The sequence below is a fragment of the Calonectris borealis genome, chromosome 6 (assembly GCF_964195595.1).
Source record: "Calonectris borealis chromosome 6, bCalBor7.hap1.2, whole genome shotgun sequence".
Classification (NCBI taxonomy): domain Eukaryota; kingdom Metazoa; phylum Chordata; class Aves; order Procellariiformes; family Procellariidae; genus Calonectris; species Calonectris borealis.
In genome coordinates this window covers 30569523-30588369 of record NC_134317.1, presented here as the reverse complement: position 1 = coordinate 30588369, position 18847 = coordinate 30569523, and positions in this window count along the sequence as shown.

The window sequence follows — 18847 nt, the reverse complement described above, 5'->3', positions numbered from 1 at the left end:
GCAAAAAAATTTTCTACATGTGTTCTGTGCAGTTTATTCTCTAAAGAATTCAAAGGTTGTAATATTATAAGTTTTCCATAAAATTGATAAATATCACTGCATAATATCAAAGATGCGTTGAACAGCTGAGGTGCGTTATTGAGTCTGCGCTGTAGTTCTCCTGAGAAAGCCTTTTTAAATCAGCTTTCAAACATTTTGGTTTTGCTGCACTGACTGACAAGATTCAGACGGATGTTTTGAGGTAACATAAGTTAACTTCCAAATTGCTTCTGTGGTGATTGTGGCAACTTTCTTCACTTTATTTAAAAAAAAAAAAAAAAAAGCCCAAGGCAAAATTACTTATTCAGCTATCTGCTAATGAAGCTGAAAAGACAAGTGTTTTGTATTAGTAGCAGAAACCAGCCATTTGCCGATTCTGCCATTCTCTGTAGGGGTTACAGATGCACTGAAGTAGCATCATATGATCAAGACACTAAAGCTCTTGGAAGCTTTATGGTGGAAAAGGAAACAATTTTTATTTGACTATGCTTATCACTCAGTTTATTAATTAATATGAAAAAGTTTTTTTCTGGGTATAGTGGTAGACTATTACCTAAACAAAATAGCAGTGTCTTTAGCTGGATAACATTTGGTAACTGCAGCCAGCGTGGCTGGTGTTTTTCTGTGGAATACAGCTGGTTGACCAGCTCTCGGTACTTAACTGCCAGTGGCTTACTTATCTGTTAGTGTAAGTGGATATACCAAATCTTTAGCAAAATTGGTAACGTGTTTATTAAAGCAGTTCTACCAGTATCAAGATGATGAACTGCATTTTTTTTTTCCCCAGGAAGGTTGCAGTGAGTTTAACTGCTATAATTGAGAGGCTGGTCAAGGAGTATCCTGAAACAGCATATTGGGACTGTGCTGCCGTTCTGCAACCGTCTCTTGTCCTAGGTGTTGCGTATGAATCTTTCTGTTGTGCTGTCTGCAGTCACTGATGTTTTATTAAGCTCTGGATTGCCTGGCAATACTGAGACCTTTTTGCTAGACAAGCTAGATGAATTTAAGCTGAAATGTTTGAGCAGGCAACAAAGGTGTTAAAAATTGTTCATAATGAGATGGAAGACTTGGCTATTAGTGCCTTTAGTTTTTTATTATAAATGTATTTTCAAACAGAAATCCTTACAGACATGAGAGTTCAGCTTCCTGTGAACTATTTAATGTAGTCACTTCCTCAAAAGTATCAGATAAATTATGTATATGCTGCTCAGAAACTGTCCTATATAATTTACCCTAATCAGAAAATCTGTATGAACATCAGTTGCTTAGTAAGTCTCATCAGTGGGATCGAAATGGAGAGAAGTTATTTTCGCACGGCCACTTTTTCCTCACTTTTGCTTATTCGTGTGATAACAAGGGAATGAGATTCACCTCTCTTCTCACATAGCACATTTTAGTGGTTTATGATTGCAAGCCAATGTCCAGTACAGGCCAGCTTCCATCTCCCAAGGCAGCCCGTTGGAGCTTCGTCACGAAGCAGCACGTCTTTGCCTCTCCTCCTGCGCCGGTGGTGGGAGTGTTGACTTCAGTGTCAAATTAACTAGAGCTTCTACTTGATTCTCTTTCAAAATTTCTGAAATGCTGTCAGTTTTTTGTTTTTGCTGAATGAAACTTCTTTGAAGAAAAAAAGCACCAAGAGCTCAATGTGTGTGACCTAGAAACACTGGATGGAGAAAAGGAAGCAAGTTTTAATCTCTTCAGTCCTGAATAGACCGTGCACTTATCTGCCACCACTTCTTTTGAGCAGGTAAGAAAATAAGTATTGTGGGTTCTGGTTTGAACTGTTAAACTCCTCGTCTTCAAAACAATAAGCTGCATACCCAAAGGGCTGCTGCTGAAACATTGATAAGTGTGTTCAACTTGAGTGCTGAATATGATCAGTGAAAATAAACAGTGGCGATCGACTGTAGTCGTCGTAAGCCAGGGTCACCACATTTCAACTGCTTATCAGTTCAAGCAGATAAGACTGGTTTGCTCATGCATGGTTTTCCACAAACAAAGGTTTGGGCATTTGTGTAAAATCTTGCACCTTAAAATAATAATAAAACCTACAGGTATAGCTGGTAAATACTACAACCTCTTTGCACGGAGAGGTGGCTCTTCTTACCCAAGAAGTAGGACAGGCCCTTAATTGGGACCCGAGCCTTTTGATCTTACAGTAGAAGCTTAAATCCTGAGGCTTGTACAGCCTCTCTTGTAAGAAATAATTGTGCGAAAGGGCATTTATGTAGAGCCTCTATTATCGGTCATTAATCTTTCTGAGGGAGCTGATCCATCCAAAAATGGATCTTTTATTTTGTCTATTGATAAAGCAAAAACAAACAACCCCCCCCAACTAACGTTAGATTAAGGATAGATGCTTTGAGTTGCGTGAATGCAGAAAGAACAGCTGGCCTGACTGACGATGGCACTTCAAGCAAAACAGTGAGATCTGGAACAGAACAATCTAAAATGTTTCAATATGATCCTTACAGCATTTCATCAGTACGGGTTACTCTAAAACAAAGCTAACTGAAAAATGGCTGAGCCTAGAACAGGGTGAATGAAGATGTTTCAAAGGGATGGTCAACAGTTTGAAAGCATCTCGCAGAGGTTCCTTGGGCGCTTAAACCCTCTGTCCCCAGGTCCTGCCATCCTGGGACATAACGTGGGCTGTGCTCACTCCGCTTTTGAAAATCTAGTCCCATGTTGATTGAGAGCTGGAGGGGCAGCCTTCCCTCACAGCCCAGGTTAATTCTTAAGCCAACAGTCCCCTTGGCTGTGCGGTTACAGAGCCGGCGAGGCGAAGGCCGTCCCTCCTGGGCTTGGAGGGAGCTGCCAAGTGCTCATCTAGTGACAGTGCGGCTCTTCTGCCCCTCGTGTTCCCTCTGAGGGGACCAGTTTTGTGAAGTACGTGGGCCTGACTGGCTTCTGGGCTGAGGTCCTGGGGGTCTCCTACCTGCCTCTCTCTCCGTTGTTCACACTGACCCCAAAGGAAAGCTGGCTTTGGGCTTTCAGCCGCAGAATCCAAGTGGTAGAGTGCCTGGCAAGGTTAAAGTGGTTTGGTTTTTTGTTTTTGGGGGTTGGGGTTTTTTTTTGGTGGAGTTTTCTGCTATTTTTTTTCCTCTTTGGAACGGGGGAGCTGTGTACTGTGCCCCCTTCCCTGCTCTGCAGGGAGGGCGTCAGCAAGCGCAGGAGCTGCTCGCTGTCTGCTCCTGCTGGGGCACCTTCTCACCAGAGAGACATCGTCTGGCTTTTTTAGTGCTACTTTGCACTATGAAAGTTGTTGTCAGGAAAAGGAGTGTTTTCTTCAGGCTAAGACTGTAGTCTTTTGGAAAACAGATGTTTGTGGGTTTTTTTTCTTTGCTACTTGGGAATTTGCCTGGTAGTGTTCCCTGTGCATGAGGATTTGTTTGCATGGGACCATTGCGGGGACGTGGCCGCAGCCCTGCCCTGCCCTGTAGCAGTCCCTCACCCCAGTGCCTGCTGGCCATGGATGCGTGCTTCCTTCCAGGCGTCTCCCGTTGCCCACGGGCATCCTACTTACTCCAGCCATCCACAAATTGTTCCTCCCACCCACAGACACACACCCTGTGCATGTCTTCCCTGTGTCCGTGCCTACATGCAGCAGCTCTTGGGCATCAGATGCCAAGTGGAGGGACCCTGGTTTTCCCCACCACAGGGAATGGGATGGGCAGGCCCCCTGCACTGCTCCGGGCACTGGCCCTTCTGCTCCAGAGTCGAGGAGTTCCCCAGAGCCATCCCGGGATTTTGTGTGCCCCTGCAGTGAGAGGCGCCTGCCGAGACTGGGGTGGAGACATGGGAGGTACCTGCTCAGGGGTCATGAAGCCTGCTGGGGAGGGACAGAATCGCTGCTGGTTTTCAGGTAAAACCTCCAGCTCGCCCATCCCTCTAGAGCCGTTTCTGCACATGGAAAATCCCGCGAGTCGGCTTCCTGCTGTCTGTGCCGCATCCTGGTGCCCGCGTGCCCCTGCAGCGAGGCTTCACTTTCTCTGGAAAAAATAATAATTTTATTATAAACGATAGACAGCTCAGCAGTAGCTTTCTGTCTTCCCCAGGGAGAAGCACAGCAGCATGTTGTCTTTTGGAGTAGCTTAAAATTTTGCATAGAAATCTTGCTTTTTTTTAATCGCCAGGCTGGGGCCCTGTGCCTCTCCAGCGGCAGGGTGTGATGTGCAGCCCCCGGCGCCAGCCAGCCTTGCCCCCGCGGAGCTGGTGCTGCCCTGAGCCGGGGGCCGCCTCCTCGGGCTAGCACGGAGTGCTGCCAAATGCTCCGTCCACGCTTACACTCGCTTATGCTTAATTAGCCCCTGTTAGAAATCCAGGAGCTTCTGCAGCGACCGCCCGTCCTCCACGGGTGAGCCCTAGCTCTGAGCTTTCATTTTCTTTTCACATCCTTTGCACTTTGTCTTATTTCTTAAGAAAAAGGTTATTCCTCATAGCAGTGAGCATCCCTATGTTCAATGACTCCGTGTTTTCAGTAGTATTAATCGACGATAGAAAGATTTTCTGATGTTCAATTTCTCATCCCAGTTACTGGCTTAATGGAAACAGCAATTTTGTCTCTACAGACCTCAAGCAAAATACAATGAGGGACGATGGTGATGTGCTGGTGCGAAATTTGTAAGCCACCCTGGAGAGAAAGGAGAGGGTAGGGCTGAAGTGCTGGGACGGAGAAGTGGGAGAGCTGGGCTGATGGCAGGGAAGCCAAGAAGGGCTCCAGATCCAAGGGAAATGAGGTAGAAAAACTCCCGTCGTTTGGATCACAGCCCGTTGGGTTTGCCACCTTTAATCTCTGATCTTCATATTCCACCTCCTAAAAACTGAGATAATGCCTCCCAAATCCCTGAAGTGTAGAGGGCTCTCATTATCGCATTATTTATGAAGCACTGTAAGAGCTCTAAATAGGACGTGATGTAGAAGTGTTGTAAAGAGGAGGAAGGAAACCTGTTTGACAGTACAATGGCTGCAAGCGAGGTTGTCTAAGTCCACGATGAAATCTCTCCTGATAAAGCTGCAGCCACTCTCAGGGCAGCCACGTTAAATTCTTTCTTTTCCAAGAAGGAATCAAAACCAGCTGTACCAAAACACAAAACACTTCCTTTTGCACGGTGGCAAAAAAGAGGTTCGCTTTTGTAGCGGTGTAGAAACACATTTTAAAATGATCTTTTTAAAACCAGCGTGGCACTGGGCGGGTGGGGGACAGCACCGAGACCTGAGCTCAGGCTTTATTGCTGCTCTCTGCTGCAGGATCAGCAAGGCCAGGCAAAATGGAAGCTACCGCGGATGGGAGATGGGCTGTTATTTATACAGCTGTGAACATAACACCCTAACACTGGAGATAAAGATAAATGCAATATAATTGCCAACTACTCAATCAGTGTATTGCGACATGCTGAAGCAATAACGGGCAGCGCTGTGGCAAGGGAGCCTGCTTCCTCCCTGCGGCCAGCCCGCCCGTGCCCGCCTGGGAACGGCAGGACAAGGTAAAAACCGTACTTGCCCTTTAGTACCGTTCTCCGCGTTTCTGCTCGGTTGACAGGCGTGGGAAAGGAGGTGCCAAGCAGGGTGAGGAACAGCCACAGGGCTGCTGTGCCCGCGCCCAGCCCTGCCACGTGCAGCACGAGGGGGCTGCTTTGGAGCTCCGCAGCGGGGTGTCGGGCGCTTTCCTGTGCGACCCCTGTGCAGGAGCCCCTCGCGCTCCCCAAATCCAGCTGAGGTTTCTGAAGCAGGACTGACGTGGGGCCTGAACCACACGTGGTCTCCCCAGGAGGCGGTTTCAGCCGCGGGGATCGGTGCAGCCCGCTCTCGTTTCCTGTTGCTGCACGACAGCGCATCCATGCACACAGCGATAGCCGCCCAAACAGCGATAGCCGCCCAAACAGCGATAGCCGCCCAAACAGCGATAGCCGTCCATTTTAACCCCAGGGGGTATAGTACCTTTAGTTAAATAAAATAACCAAAGGTGTGTAAACCATCCCCAGCATGTCCTGGACATGTGAATCTGTCGCAGGTAGAAAGAGTGTAAAAATAGAAATCCAAGTTCCAGGATCTGTACTGTAGCATCTTTTAAAAACGTCATCAACAGCAAACCAAAAAAAGAAGCCTTTGTCTAGACGCTCGTTTCCTAACGCCAAATGCCAGGAGTTATTGCTCCTGTACCTTTCTGGAGACTTTCTGGCTGGGGAATGTTCTCTTTCCAGAGGAAATCCTTTTAACTTTCAGCAGTTCAAGACTCTAATTGGGTGAAATAATAGCTTGGCACTCCCCCAAGCAATATGATTTTTATCTTTTTTGTTGTCTGCTAAAGTCTGGCTTGTTCCAATCCTATGAGTCACGGAGGGAATATGGATGTTGGACCGCCCTGGTATCCAGGGATGGGCTTCTGGTGAGATGGGCGTGGGGTCCTCGGTCAGAGGTGACCATGGGGGTCTGCGACATCCTCCACAGAATGGGGTGGTGCTGCCTGTCCCCTCTCCTGCCTTCGCCAGGGCTGATGTTGTCGCTGGTCTGCGCGTTTCTAGGCATCTTCGTTCCCATTAAGTTATTCAAAGGGTTTTTTTTTGTTGTTGGCTACTGCTCTGGTTTCTCCAGGTGACTCATCTTACAATAATTATGGATTCATGCTTTGTCTTTGCCAAATGCTAACTATTCATCAGCTTCAACTAGCATGTTTTGATGTTTTCAGTGGAGACTTAGATTTTGATGGTTTATTTAGCCCAGAAATAAGCCTGATAGAGTAAACACTGAAGCTTTGAACCTCTCAGGATTTTGTTTCTGTATGGTGGATTAAACAAACTGAGGTATTTAGCACAAGTCTCTCTTCCTTGTCCTGGAAAAAAAGACCTCAAGCCTCAGGGCACAAGGCAGCAGCCATGGCTTTCGCTGCAAGTACCCTGCCTTCCTTGTGTCCCCGGGGCTGCGTGGCTCTGGCGCAGGAGGGGACCCTCCGGCCGAGCCCTGCCGCTCCCGCGCGCGGGGTCGGGTGCGTGCCAGGGACCACGGCTCACCTGCGTGGGGACGAGGGGCTGCTTTTACTTGCGAGGTGCATCAAGCAAACAAAACGTAGCAGGAAGCTCTGTGGATGATCTCAGCTCGGGTCTTGTCTGGCTCATTGGAGTTTATCACCAGCCGGTTGAATACAAACAGGAGGGTGCTGGTCCTGACCACACAGCTCCTCCCTGGGCTCTCAGCGGGGCTCCCCGGGGGCTGCAGGTGCTGGTTTTAGCCTCCAGACCATGGGGAAACAGAACGACACATCGTGCGTTGCTATTTCCCACCTCCACGTGGAAAATCCCGCTGCCCCTGGGGACACCTCCTCACCTCCCGTGAGGACTCCCCCCCTCTCACGCCATCCTCGCTGTCCAGCTGGGGACTCCATCCTCCCTTTGTGGTGGCTTGGGGCAATGGGGAAAGGACCAGAAGCAGGTGGAGAGATGCAAACCAGGAAACTACACTGCATAAAATACCCTCAGGTATGCACAAGGCTGGGCTGCGCAGGACTACCTTAAGCTAAACTGAAACCAGGATTTCCCCCTGAAACCTTGCCTTGCTTGAAGCAAGGCGTCCAAGCAGCAAAACCTCCATTGAGAAGGAAGCGGTGGGCCTCCATGGACCCTCTGTGAAGGTCCTTGTTCTCTCTCTACATCCATGGGACAGGTTGAATGCAGGGCCTGACCAGATGCAATAGGAGGCTAAATCTGGAAAAACAACCAAGCAACCAAAGGAAGCTAATGGGACATCAGCGCGGACGCGGCCGTGTTGTGCCCGGTTTGTGAGCAGCAGGGCCCGCGTGGCTGCTGGGCTGGCTGTGCTGTCCTTCACCTGCTGCCTCTCTTGCAGGAGCAGCATTTAACCCTCCTCCTCCAACTTGTGCCACCAGATGCTTTTCCTCCTGCTGCCACCGTGAAACACCCGCCAGGTCAGCAGCTCGTACCTGCCTGGGAAGCGCCAGCCCCCACGATTTGTTTCCCGGCTGCTTGCCCGGGACAGTTTGCAGGCAAGGTGGGCTAGAGCAGCTCGGGCGCGGGTGGGCTGTCCCACCTCCTGCCAAGGTCCCTGGCGCCCCGTCCCAGCGCCCGCTGCCCGGGGAGGTCAGAACAGCGCAAGCGAGCAGGGCGAGGGGGCTTCCTAAGGCAGGACATGATGCTGTTTGGCTTGTGCTGTTCACGTTTGTCTCCGTTTCTGTGTTACCGTGCCCTTCACTGACAGGCGCTCTTGGTCTCCTGCGCCAGCGCTGCTTCCCTTGGGGCATTTTTTTCCTTCTCCTTTTACCATCTTTACAGCTTGTTTTCCTTCCTGCATCTGCAAGGCTGCCTCCAACAAAGCCCTGGCAGACAATCTTATCTTGAAGCACAACCAGTCCCGCTCCTTTCACTACAATATCTCGTCTGCTCAAACGCTTGGCTGAGCAAGGCCCCGGTTGGGGAGCACGGCCGCTCCGCACGCCGCCCTGCCCGCCGCCGCGGCCGTGCCCTCTGGCAGGGCACGGGCAGAGCCACGTCCCCGCAGGGAGGGCAGGAGGGGGGCAGCGGTAGGAGCTCGGCTGTAAAAAGGCACACGGAGACGTTGGCGCTGTGCTTGCCGTTTCTGGAGAGGAATGCTATTCATTAAACGGGTGGGAGAGATGACTGAGTCTATATTTTCCCCCTTGGCTTATTCACTTGATTTGAAAGGCCTTTTATCTTTTTTTTTTTTTCCCCCTGAGTTTGTGGTTTTAGTATTTTGGCGATCAAAATAGTTCTGATCCGGAGCATGTGTGGGAAAGGGCCTCGCACCTATTTCAGGAGAAGAGGTTTTAAAACCCCGCAGGGGAAGCCAGATCGAGAACTTTCTTTGAAGCAGATATTCCTGATAACTAATGCACCTGAAACTATTAAAGAAAATGGAGATACAAATAGCACCAAAATTAATTAAAGAAAACAAACCATTCCTTTTGCCTGGCCACACCCTGCAAACCAGGAAATATTTCATCTTATGCAAAAGGTGGAAAGTGATGTACTATCCCGACGGGGCAGTCTGCAAGTCTCACGATATTTGCTTCGTTTACATTGCTGGGGCAGGATGGTGAATTCAGTGGAGCTGCGAGTGAAAGCCTTTGTTCTCCAAAGGCCTCTAAAAGTTTCAAGTCTCTTGAAAAGTCTGCAGGAAATTCAGAGTTACTGGGCGCAGCATTTCAGAGGGATCCAACTCTCATCACGATCGGTGGCGATCTTTCTATTTGCTTTTAAAGGCACTCAGAGAGGGCCTCACGGAGGCTGTGTTGATAGGCAAATGCTCAAGACGACTTGTTTTGTAGTGGAGGTTAGAGCCTTCTTCAGTAACCAGCCGTCTGGTTTTTCAGGTTGTTTACCTTTTGTTCCCGAAGTCCAACGGATGGGCATCATTTCACCAAGGAAAGGGCCGAAGAACTGCTATAGGAGACCACTTCTGTCAAACGCCGTACTTACACAGAGCAGGGCTGCAAATATTCCTTTTTACTAAATATCTTCTGATGCCCTAAGTTTGGATTTATTTTTACTTTGCTGCTGCCTCCAGCCCCTTCAAACTGGCATTTCCTAGAGCCTCCTGCTGATTTCCAGCAACAGGCATTTCCAAGAGCAGGCGCGTCCCCTCGCCGGGGAGAGCTGCGCCCGCCGCAGGGGTTTGCACAAGGCTTCGCTGGAAGCCGAAGCCGATGGGCGCAGGACGCCGGTGGAGGTGGATCCTCCAACGCCTCGTGGTGTTGCGGTGAGTCACAAGCGCAGGCACCGCGGGCACCGAAGCCTGTGACAGTGTAACAGCACAGTCCAAATGTACCTGTGCAATCTGGAAGTACAATCTAGGGCGCAATCTAAAAGTAGCTCCAGGCAGCAAGGAAAAAGCGAGTGTTATGTCCCACACCGTAGCTTCTGGGATTTGGCTGGCTCCTGGTATATACATTTTTAGGGTTTAATTTCCTTTATTTTAGCATAAAGCTTAGAAACTTATGCTGATAAAAGCTGAAACATTGATTAATCACGTGAGTCTACGGGCTGTCAAAAATATCAGCTGGTATCTGCAATAAATCATTGGAGCTTGCAACTCTGCTAGTGACAGTCGAACAACTCCCATTTGCTGAGGTCAAAACTACAAAAAAGAGCTCTGAGTGCATTTTTAACCTTAAAAAAAAAATGCCTGAATGTAGAATAACAAAATCTGTGCTTATTATGTTTCTCTGATTTCTCAATCAAATTTGCTCAATATGCAACTTAAACTTCTGGGTTTCTTTGCTGAGCTGCTGATTCCTCACCTTTAGAAATCGCTGCAGCGAGCTGTTTTGCCTGCCCGTAGTTGTGTTTCATGCCTGCAAAAGGTGCAGGTTTTGCTCCTTTTTTTTTCCACGTGTCTCATTTCTGGTCTCCGTGCTGTTAGCTCAATGGCAGAAAGCGTAGGAAAGGCTGCCCTGCCGGGGCAAGTCCCCTGAAACAGCAATTCCCCGCCACCGCCTTCCCCTAAATTAATGAAGTCGGGTGAAGAGTGGTGCCTCTGCCTCTTTACAGAGGGGGATGAGATCCTGCCAGTCGGCTTTTAAATGCAGAGCCACTCTGAGCCGCCAAAACCAGTGCGGTTTCCCCACCGGGAACGGCATTTAAGGCCGAGGTCCCGGGCTGCTGAGGGGATGGCTTGGAAGAAGGGAGGAGGAAGAGAGGGACCGAGCGTGGACCGGAGCGTGGCCTTTCCCCTCGCCAGCCACCCACCAGCAGTCCCGGGGGTTTCTGCAGCTGCAGAGCTGGGGGGAGCCCACGCTGACCCCCGTGGGAGCCCCCATCAGCCACCCGCGCTCTGTGCTGGGGAAGGGTTTGGGCCAACTTCATGTATGTTTGTGGCTAGACTGGTTCCGCAAAGCAAAAATGAGTGTCCTTGCTCTGAAAACGAGCACGCGGGTGTCGGATTTGACACAGCTCCATCGTTGCATCATGCAGGCAGGCTTTAGAAATGCCCTTCAGCCGCGCTGTGTGAATCATCACAAGATGATGCCTACAGGAGACAGAAGTGCGCTCGGCGATGTCTTCTTCTGGCAACTGCATCTCTAAGATGGACAAAGATGTCCGGGTGCTCTCTAAGGTATTTTTGGCTGCGTGGTTTACACAGAGAAGGCAGCTTTGCTTCTCTTCCAAAGGCCACAGGTAGAAAGTGAGGATATGCCTTATGTGAAGGAGGATTTTTCCCCATGAACATGCTTACGAAAGCAAATAAACAAAGAACCTCGTTTTCCTGCTGGGAGTAATTCCCTTGCTGTGAGCCACGCTGCCCTGATGTGAGAGGGGGACCCCGGTGAGGCGAACCCCGGTGCGCCCGCAGGACCTGCATCACTGTCCCTATGAAGGGACCCGAGGAAGAAGGTGCCAGGGATCCCTGCCCACCCCAGGCCGTCCCTGCGTGGAGGGGACGTGCTTCCCACACGCCCACGGGCTGAAGGAGGCCGTCTGGCTCTGCACCTACCCACCGCGCAGACTGCACGTCTTGGTCTTTCCCATTTACGTGGGGATTAGTCACGTCAGGGCTCGGATGTTGTAACTTTGATGGCGTAATCCTGCTGTGTCTTTGGTAACTCGGAGTCTTCCTGAACAAGACAGGAGTTTAATGTCTGATGTGAAAAGCAGAAACATCTGTAAAGGCGAGTATTAAAGTCCTTCAGGATGAATTCATAAAGATGCAAGAATAGAAGTGGTGCAGAGGTGATTTCCTTTTTTGATCTGTCATTGCAGACCACTTTCAACTGTGAATTTCTTGATAAACATTTAGTATTCATTACGCAATTCCATTTTGACACGAAATCTCCAGGGACGCGTAGTCCTAATACAGCAAAAAAACCCACATTTCTAAAAGAAAGTTAAACTACTCCTAGTCCTGTTCAATGTACTTATTTTAATCTTTCCAGACTTCCGTAATCTCTTTGCAGGAGTTGAGGTGGTGCAGAGACCCCGAGTTTGCTCTGGCTGGTGACCCAGCGGAGCCGGGATGTCACACTGGCAGCGACCCACTGAAGTCCTGGGGGACGAGCCGCCGGAGGGAGCCTGCGGGGACCGTGTGGCCCTTGCGATTTGTGACAAACATCCCATGCAATGAGCTGCCAGCACTGGGGACATCCCAACCCCCCCCATAGTCATCTTACATGAAAAGCAATTAAGTGGTGAGGAGCGGGTGTCTGGCTGTAGGCATACTGCGAGGGTTCACGCAAACCCATGGCTCAGACCCATCCCTGTCAATCAAGGCGTAATTCTTGTCCTGAGGCGGCTCGCTTTGGCCTCTTTTGATTCAGTCACCAAAATCAGAGCTGAACCAAGACATCACCTTTCTCACGCTGCGCAGGCTACCAAACACACAGCGCGCTTACCCTGGTTTGTTTTGTTTGCATCGCGTCCTGCTTTCAGTAAGTTTCTGTTAAAGCATTTCAAACATGGTTTTGGGGGGATTTCCCTTCAGCCTTCACAGCATCCTTCATTTCTCGCCGTCTGCGGTCACCCTGCTGCTGTTGCACTAGGGGGAAAAAAAGTCTTTTGCCTAAATATTTGCGAAACTCCCTGTGCCGTAACAAACCCTCTTGAGCTTTGACAGAGGCCGGACTGCTGAACCGAGGGGGGGAAAACCTGAGGGGCGAAGGTCCGCGCGAGCACCGAGCCAGCCCAGGGCCTGCTGAAGGTGCTGCTGGGCAGAGGGGGAGGAGGGCGAGAGTCCTGCCAGGCTGAGAGGTGCTTTTGAACGCTGCCGTTTCATCTGATATGATTTCATAAAGCTAACATTTAAGGGTCAGATGATGCGATATGCTGCCTTCAGACGCCGCATACACAAGCCCAGCCCACTGTTGAGACAAAAGTGGCTTTAAGCCCCGTCTATCCATCTATCTGATCCATCTGTTTGCCTTTTGCCAGCTGGCATGAAAGGTTCTTTTATCTGAAACTATTTCCAGCTATTTCTCCTTTCAGAAACTCCGAAGTGTTTGCGTGACTTGAAAGAGCTATTTCCAGCATTTTTGGCTGGGGAGCATTCCAGCCTCAGATTTTACGACAGGTATTTGAGCACGTTCCTTTGCTTTTGGAAGGGCTATTACAGCAGGTCATCTTTCATGGGAAGGGTATGTGTCCTGCTCAAAATATTCATCATTTTCTCATGTTATTTTCGATGCCTCTTTAGAAATTGGAGGTTGGCAGCGTATTACTTATGGCAAGCCAAGCCCAAAGCACAAGCAGGGAAGGTTTATGTGCTTAATAGGTCTCGGACCAGGATGGGGAAAGGTGCTGGGAAGTGAGCAGCGTCTCAGTGCAGCTGCGGGGCAGTTGCTTTGCCGGCAGCGGCCACATCTCGCTGGGGCCTGGGATTTGCAGATGCTCCATTTGAAACTGCACGGAGGCCTCCAGGAGCGAAGCCTAGAGCTGCTGCTGGGCTTAGTAACGCCCGGGGAATGGGATGAAGCTCCTGCTGTGGGAGAGAGGATCCTTATGCTGTTCTTGTGTGCCTGCCACTAGGACGCTGGTTGTTTTTAATCCGGATCAGTTATTTTGAAAAGACATTTTTGCTTCTGTTCAGCCCAGACATACCAAAGAACATTGCAGCTCTGCAAAAAAATAAAGGAAAGGGGTCAGCAGTGATGATTACTATGTTTCTTTATGGCAATACCCAACTACTGTGCGTTCAGTTTTTCGGGAGTAGCTTTGATGTGTCTCAGTGGAAGGAACTGCGATACTGATCGTATCTTACTCGGTTCAGGGAGCTTTGACCAATGTGTGCTTCCCTTCATGCCTAACAGCCCGATATTCCCACTTCCCTGAATAGCAGCCATAGGAGAGAGCAAATCCTGAAAATTGTCCTGTGCCTCACGGTTACGCGGCACGGACAGACGGTGGCATAAGGCGGAGAACTTCAGGTACCTCCTGGAGAAGTGTCTGATGCAAAGTGGAGGCTGTTGCCTGCTGTGTAGTAATCAGCTAGCTTAAAAAGAAAATTTTTTTTTTCTTCTTTTTTTAAGATGTAGCAACTTGTGGCCAAATCACAGGGTCTCGAGGGAGCATTCTGGCTGAAAAAATGATTTCAGAATTTGGCCTAACATAACTTTAAGATAAAAGCTTTTACGTAATCGCTAATTCAGAGTCGCAGTTACTTTGGCTTCTCTCATTATCATTCTTAAGTTATTTTTTTCATGCTGGGAGTTGGATTTTCCTGGCACTGCATCTGTTTTCAGCAATGTATACACCACAACTGCTGACAACTAGGAGTCGGATCCCATGTTCCTCGACCCTGGCTGTAGCTTGTTTTTTCTGGCACCGCTTTAAAGTCTCCCATCTGCACTTGTCTCCTGATGACCAGCGGCAGTCCTTCGGCTGCGTGAGAAATGCCTGATGTTATCCTGTTGTTCTCGCACTCCTCCGGACCCGTTTCTCGGGCTGGGCCGTGAGCGCGGTCCTGCGCCAGCTGTGCGGCCCTCGCCTGTTCCTAGATAGAGCCGTATCGGGGCTGGCCGTGGCAGCGCTCCCGTCCCCTGCCAGCCCTCCCCCGTGGTTACTGGAAGGCCCGTTAGCTTCGCGCATTTTAGCGTGGCAGAAACGGCGCTCTGCTGCTTCTCTGGTTTTTCAGCCCTCTTTGCTTTTCCAGAAAATACTCCCCTCTGCCCCCCGACCTCTGTTCCAGCTAGGATCTGTAGCAGATCACCTCTGTACCCTTCGGCTGCTGCGAGCCGGAGGGGGAGCTTCGTGTCTGTCTGTCTACCTGCCTCTCACCTCCACGGACCGGGCTATTTTTTCCCAAGCCTGGTGCTGGGACGTGTGTCGCCCCATAGCCAGCTTACTCTCGAAATGCTGCTGTTCCTCTCAGCAGCATTTTGAACGAGTACAGCTGGTTTATGCTGGGATTCCTCCTGACTGGGCTTAGCAGGAGCATGACTTTTTAAGGGCTGTGTGCTCTTTGGTAACAAGCAGGTGTCCTTGCTCAGTTGGGAGGCTGGGTATTTCTCCGAGCTTGCTCTCTAGTTTAATGTGTGCACGGTGGACTTGACAGATTAACAGTATGTTTGTTCCTCCCGCACCGCTTGTCTGGGTCTGTTTACTTTTGTTATTCCTGTTATATTCCGTTTCGTTTGTTATTTTGGTTTCATTTTCCAGGCCTCTTTCCTTTCCTTACTTTTGCTCGGCTTACAGGAATCCTTGTTTGAGCTTTCTTGGTATTCGGGGGGAAAACTGCTATTACTGTTGAGTGTTTTTACCGTGCCTCTTTACCAGACAGGGCATGCAGGAGCTTGCGCGTGCATGTTCCTTCCCCTCCTCGTTCAGGTGTCAACTTCCTTTCATCCTCCTACACCTCCCAGCACGTGTCGAAGCTTTACCTGGCACTCAGGGTTTCCATCACCTCCGTACCACCGCTGACATGACGTAGCAGTCTTCGGCCATCCCATTTTCTGTTGTCACCCACCAGCCGTCACCGGGACAGCAAATTACCCCAGGCTGGGAGATTACTGGGAATTACTCCCTCCTGGAGCCCTGCTCCCACCAGCAGCGGCGCTGGTGGATGGGCGCGTACTCCTCCCTCAGTCAGGAGAGCAGGAGCGTCTCAGCCTGGCTACGTTTCGTGGAAAGCCATTTTTCAGCTGATCTCCTTTCCTGCCTGCCGGTGCCCTGCTGGTTTCCATGGTATTCGTGGTTGTGTAGGGGTGGCAATTTCAGCGTCCTGGCAGCCTTCCAGGCTGCCTCTCTATAAAACCCTGTATGGTTTCAAACGGATATATATTTTTCTTATTTTTCCTTCATCCCACAGAGCTGCTGTGTGCTTTTAAGCAGTTAATGTATTCCATCCTTCACTTATCTCACGGGCACAGTGTGAGGCTGTGCCCATTTTTGCTGACAAGTTGCTTTGAGATCCTCTGATGAATGTTTTGCTGTAAATGCAAAGAATTATCGTAGCCATGCGATCGCTCTGATTTCCAGGGGATGGTACAGAGCATCCTACTGAAGCAATAACAGAAAGCCCCAACGACAACTAGCTGATTCTTGGAGCTGAACTTAAATGGGACGGCATCCCCATTCACTTCCACCCTATGGTGTGAGGGCTCCTTCCATGTTTTCATCCACCCTTGAGAGCTGCCATGCCCTGGCAGGAGGTCGGTGGCCGCTGCAGCACCGTTGGTGTACGTGTGCTCCCAGCCCAGCTGCACATCTGTAATGGCAGTGCAGAAAAACATCAGAAAAATCTTTCTTGTTACAGACGAGGCCTAATTCCTGTCAATCCTCTGCTTTGTTTTGTTTAAAAAACAAAACCAAAACAAGCCAGGGCTTTGCTCTAAGCAACAGTTGGAGTGAGCAGAGCACACATCTGGTCTCAGCTTCACGCAGGCTTTCATAATAGTCCCTAGCCATAATAGTCTCATTTTCTGGAAGCGAGTCATTGCTGCTCTTCGGGTTGAATGAACTCTGATCAGGCTTGGACCTCTACGTATCAGGCTGAAAAAACACCTCGCGTCCGAGCTGCGGGAGGCCGGAGGAGTTGGAGAGGGGGTGCTGTGTTTGGGTACGCACAGAGCGGCCTCTGTTTCATTTCATTTGGGAAGGGTGATTAAATGGTGACCTTCTCAGCTAAAGTCGGCAGGTCTGTGATCTGTGGCTTCGGCTGTTTTGGGCTCCGTTTCATCTGAGGGTAGGATACATTTGGCAACGCAGGCTAACACCAGGTTGAAGGCCCCCGTTGTTGAGATGGGTTTAATGGCCTCGAGTTGAAGGAAGATGCTCTTTGGTGTGCTAAAGGGAAAGGGGCTGCGAACTGCAACACGTATTAACTATTTGTATCTGCAGAAACCACGGGAGGAGATAATGCAGTAGTAACAGCTGCCCCTGGAATTATTTGTGCACATGTTTGGCTCCACAGCTTTCTGCCCGGCTGGCTGGAGGTCACGGCGAGCGCTGATAAGTATTTGCCAAACGCCAAGAAGAAGACAGGACAAGGTCAGAAGCTCTTCTGGTAGCAAGGCAGAGCGTGTTTAGCAAACACCGCTATCTCCCGAATTGGGGTGAGAGATTTCATCAACAAAACACGCAGGGGAGGTCAGGAGAAATCTGCGTTACAGCTTTTGGCTAAGCTGAGCGAAACATGGGGCTTGCTGCTTGCTTCTGAGCAGAGGATTATCTGCTGGCCTGCCCCAGGGACCTGCCCCTCCGGGCCCGCGCAGAGAAACGTTTGGGCCTTTTCCAGTTGCATCTGAGTGCAGCAGTGTCGGCGCAGCCAGCGGCGGGAGCCTTCTGTCCCCCCCAAAACGTCGTTGCCACCCCCCTGTCCCATCACTGCGTCTGTACCTGCCGGGGCCGGGCCAAAGGAGCAGGGCAGCTGTGGGATGGAGAGGAGCGAAGTCCAGCTCTGGCTCTGCAACGGCTGCAGGTGCCTGCGCTTGGTTGTCCAAATTCGGGGACATTGGAAGCGCGGTTTTGAGATCGGCAGCCCTTTGCTCAGCTCTGCCCCGGTCCTGCCTGGCAGGCGGGGAGCTCCGGCCTGGCGCGGCCCCGTTCAGGGGTGCGACCAAACGGCTGGGAGGGCTTGCGGGTGCTCAGGCCTTCTGCATGCCGGGGTGGCCGAGGGGAGCGTGTGCCCTGCATGCCCACACCTCGCCCGGGGACCGCACGCATGGGTGCCACCCCGGGTGGGAAGCCGAGGGCGAGTCTGGAAGTGGCCTCTGGAGGCCTGGTTCTCATTTGTGAGTCGAAGTTTTCTAGACCTCTGCAATTTCAAATGACAGAAGATAGGGTGGGGTGAAGGGAGCGACCGTGCCCTCTGCGCTGGCTGCGTACCCAAGCAACCCCGGGCTGGTGCCGGTGGCTGGAGTCGGTGGTCTGGCCTGTATCACTTCTACAGGGGCATTCCCGATGGATGTTTCGGGGAAGCGGTTAGTTGGGTTTATTTTTCTAAACGGATCCGTGAGAGGCAAGCAGGCCATACAGAGACACTGACTCATTTCTGGATCTGAAGGAACATTCTTCACAGATAAAAATAAGTTTCAAAATTGTCAGGCAACAGATGTCACGTTACAGGCAGAAGCATAAGGGATAGAAAGCTCCTGTTTGGTGTAGTAACAGGTAATAATTTTACTTTTATCTTTCTCCAGGTGACGTTCCTGGAGCTGGCTGCATGCGGGATTGGAACGCTGAGCAGGCACGCTCAGAGCAGCACCTTCCCCTGGAAGCCATGGCTCCGAGAGAGGTCAGCCCTCTGCCGACGTCCTTGCGGTGGCAGGAAGCCCCGAGTTAAAAACGCTTCAGTTCTAACTCTCTGTTTCCACTGGTTTTTTGCCTTTGCAAGAGAAGACTAAACCTGAAGAAGCTCTGCTGTTGGGTTCGTATTTAATGTATCCTTTCTCATTGCGAAGCGGAACTGTTGTAAGAAGCCTGTGCAAAAGCCGTTCCCTCGACACTGCTGCTGACTCCTTGAAAAGGACATAGGAAGAGACCAAGGAGCCAGGTAACAGCAGAGGCCGAGGGCTGCACTGCAGCTGCTGAAAGACACGGAGAGAAGGGGACGTGTGCCCTGGTACAGCAAATGACTGCCCAAAACAGCAGCCTCGGAGGAGAACCACAGCTGCAAAGGAGCTGCCAAAGAAAGGATCAAAAAAGGTGGGGGAGAAATGCAACCCTGACAGTGCTACCTTCCCCACCAGCCATCCAGGCTTGGCAGGCAGCAAGGAATACGTCAGAACTATTCAAGGGGTACGATGTGTCCTCTGGGGAGTGGAGTAACACCGAGGCTTCACACCTCCAACGCCTGGTATCCTCCAGGGGCAGATGGTGCCACCACTGCCACCACTCAGGATGTTTGGGGA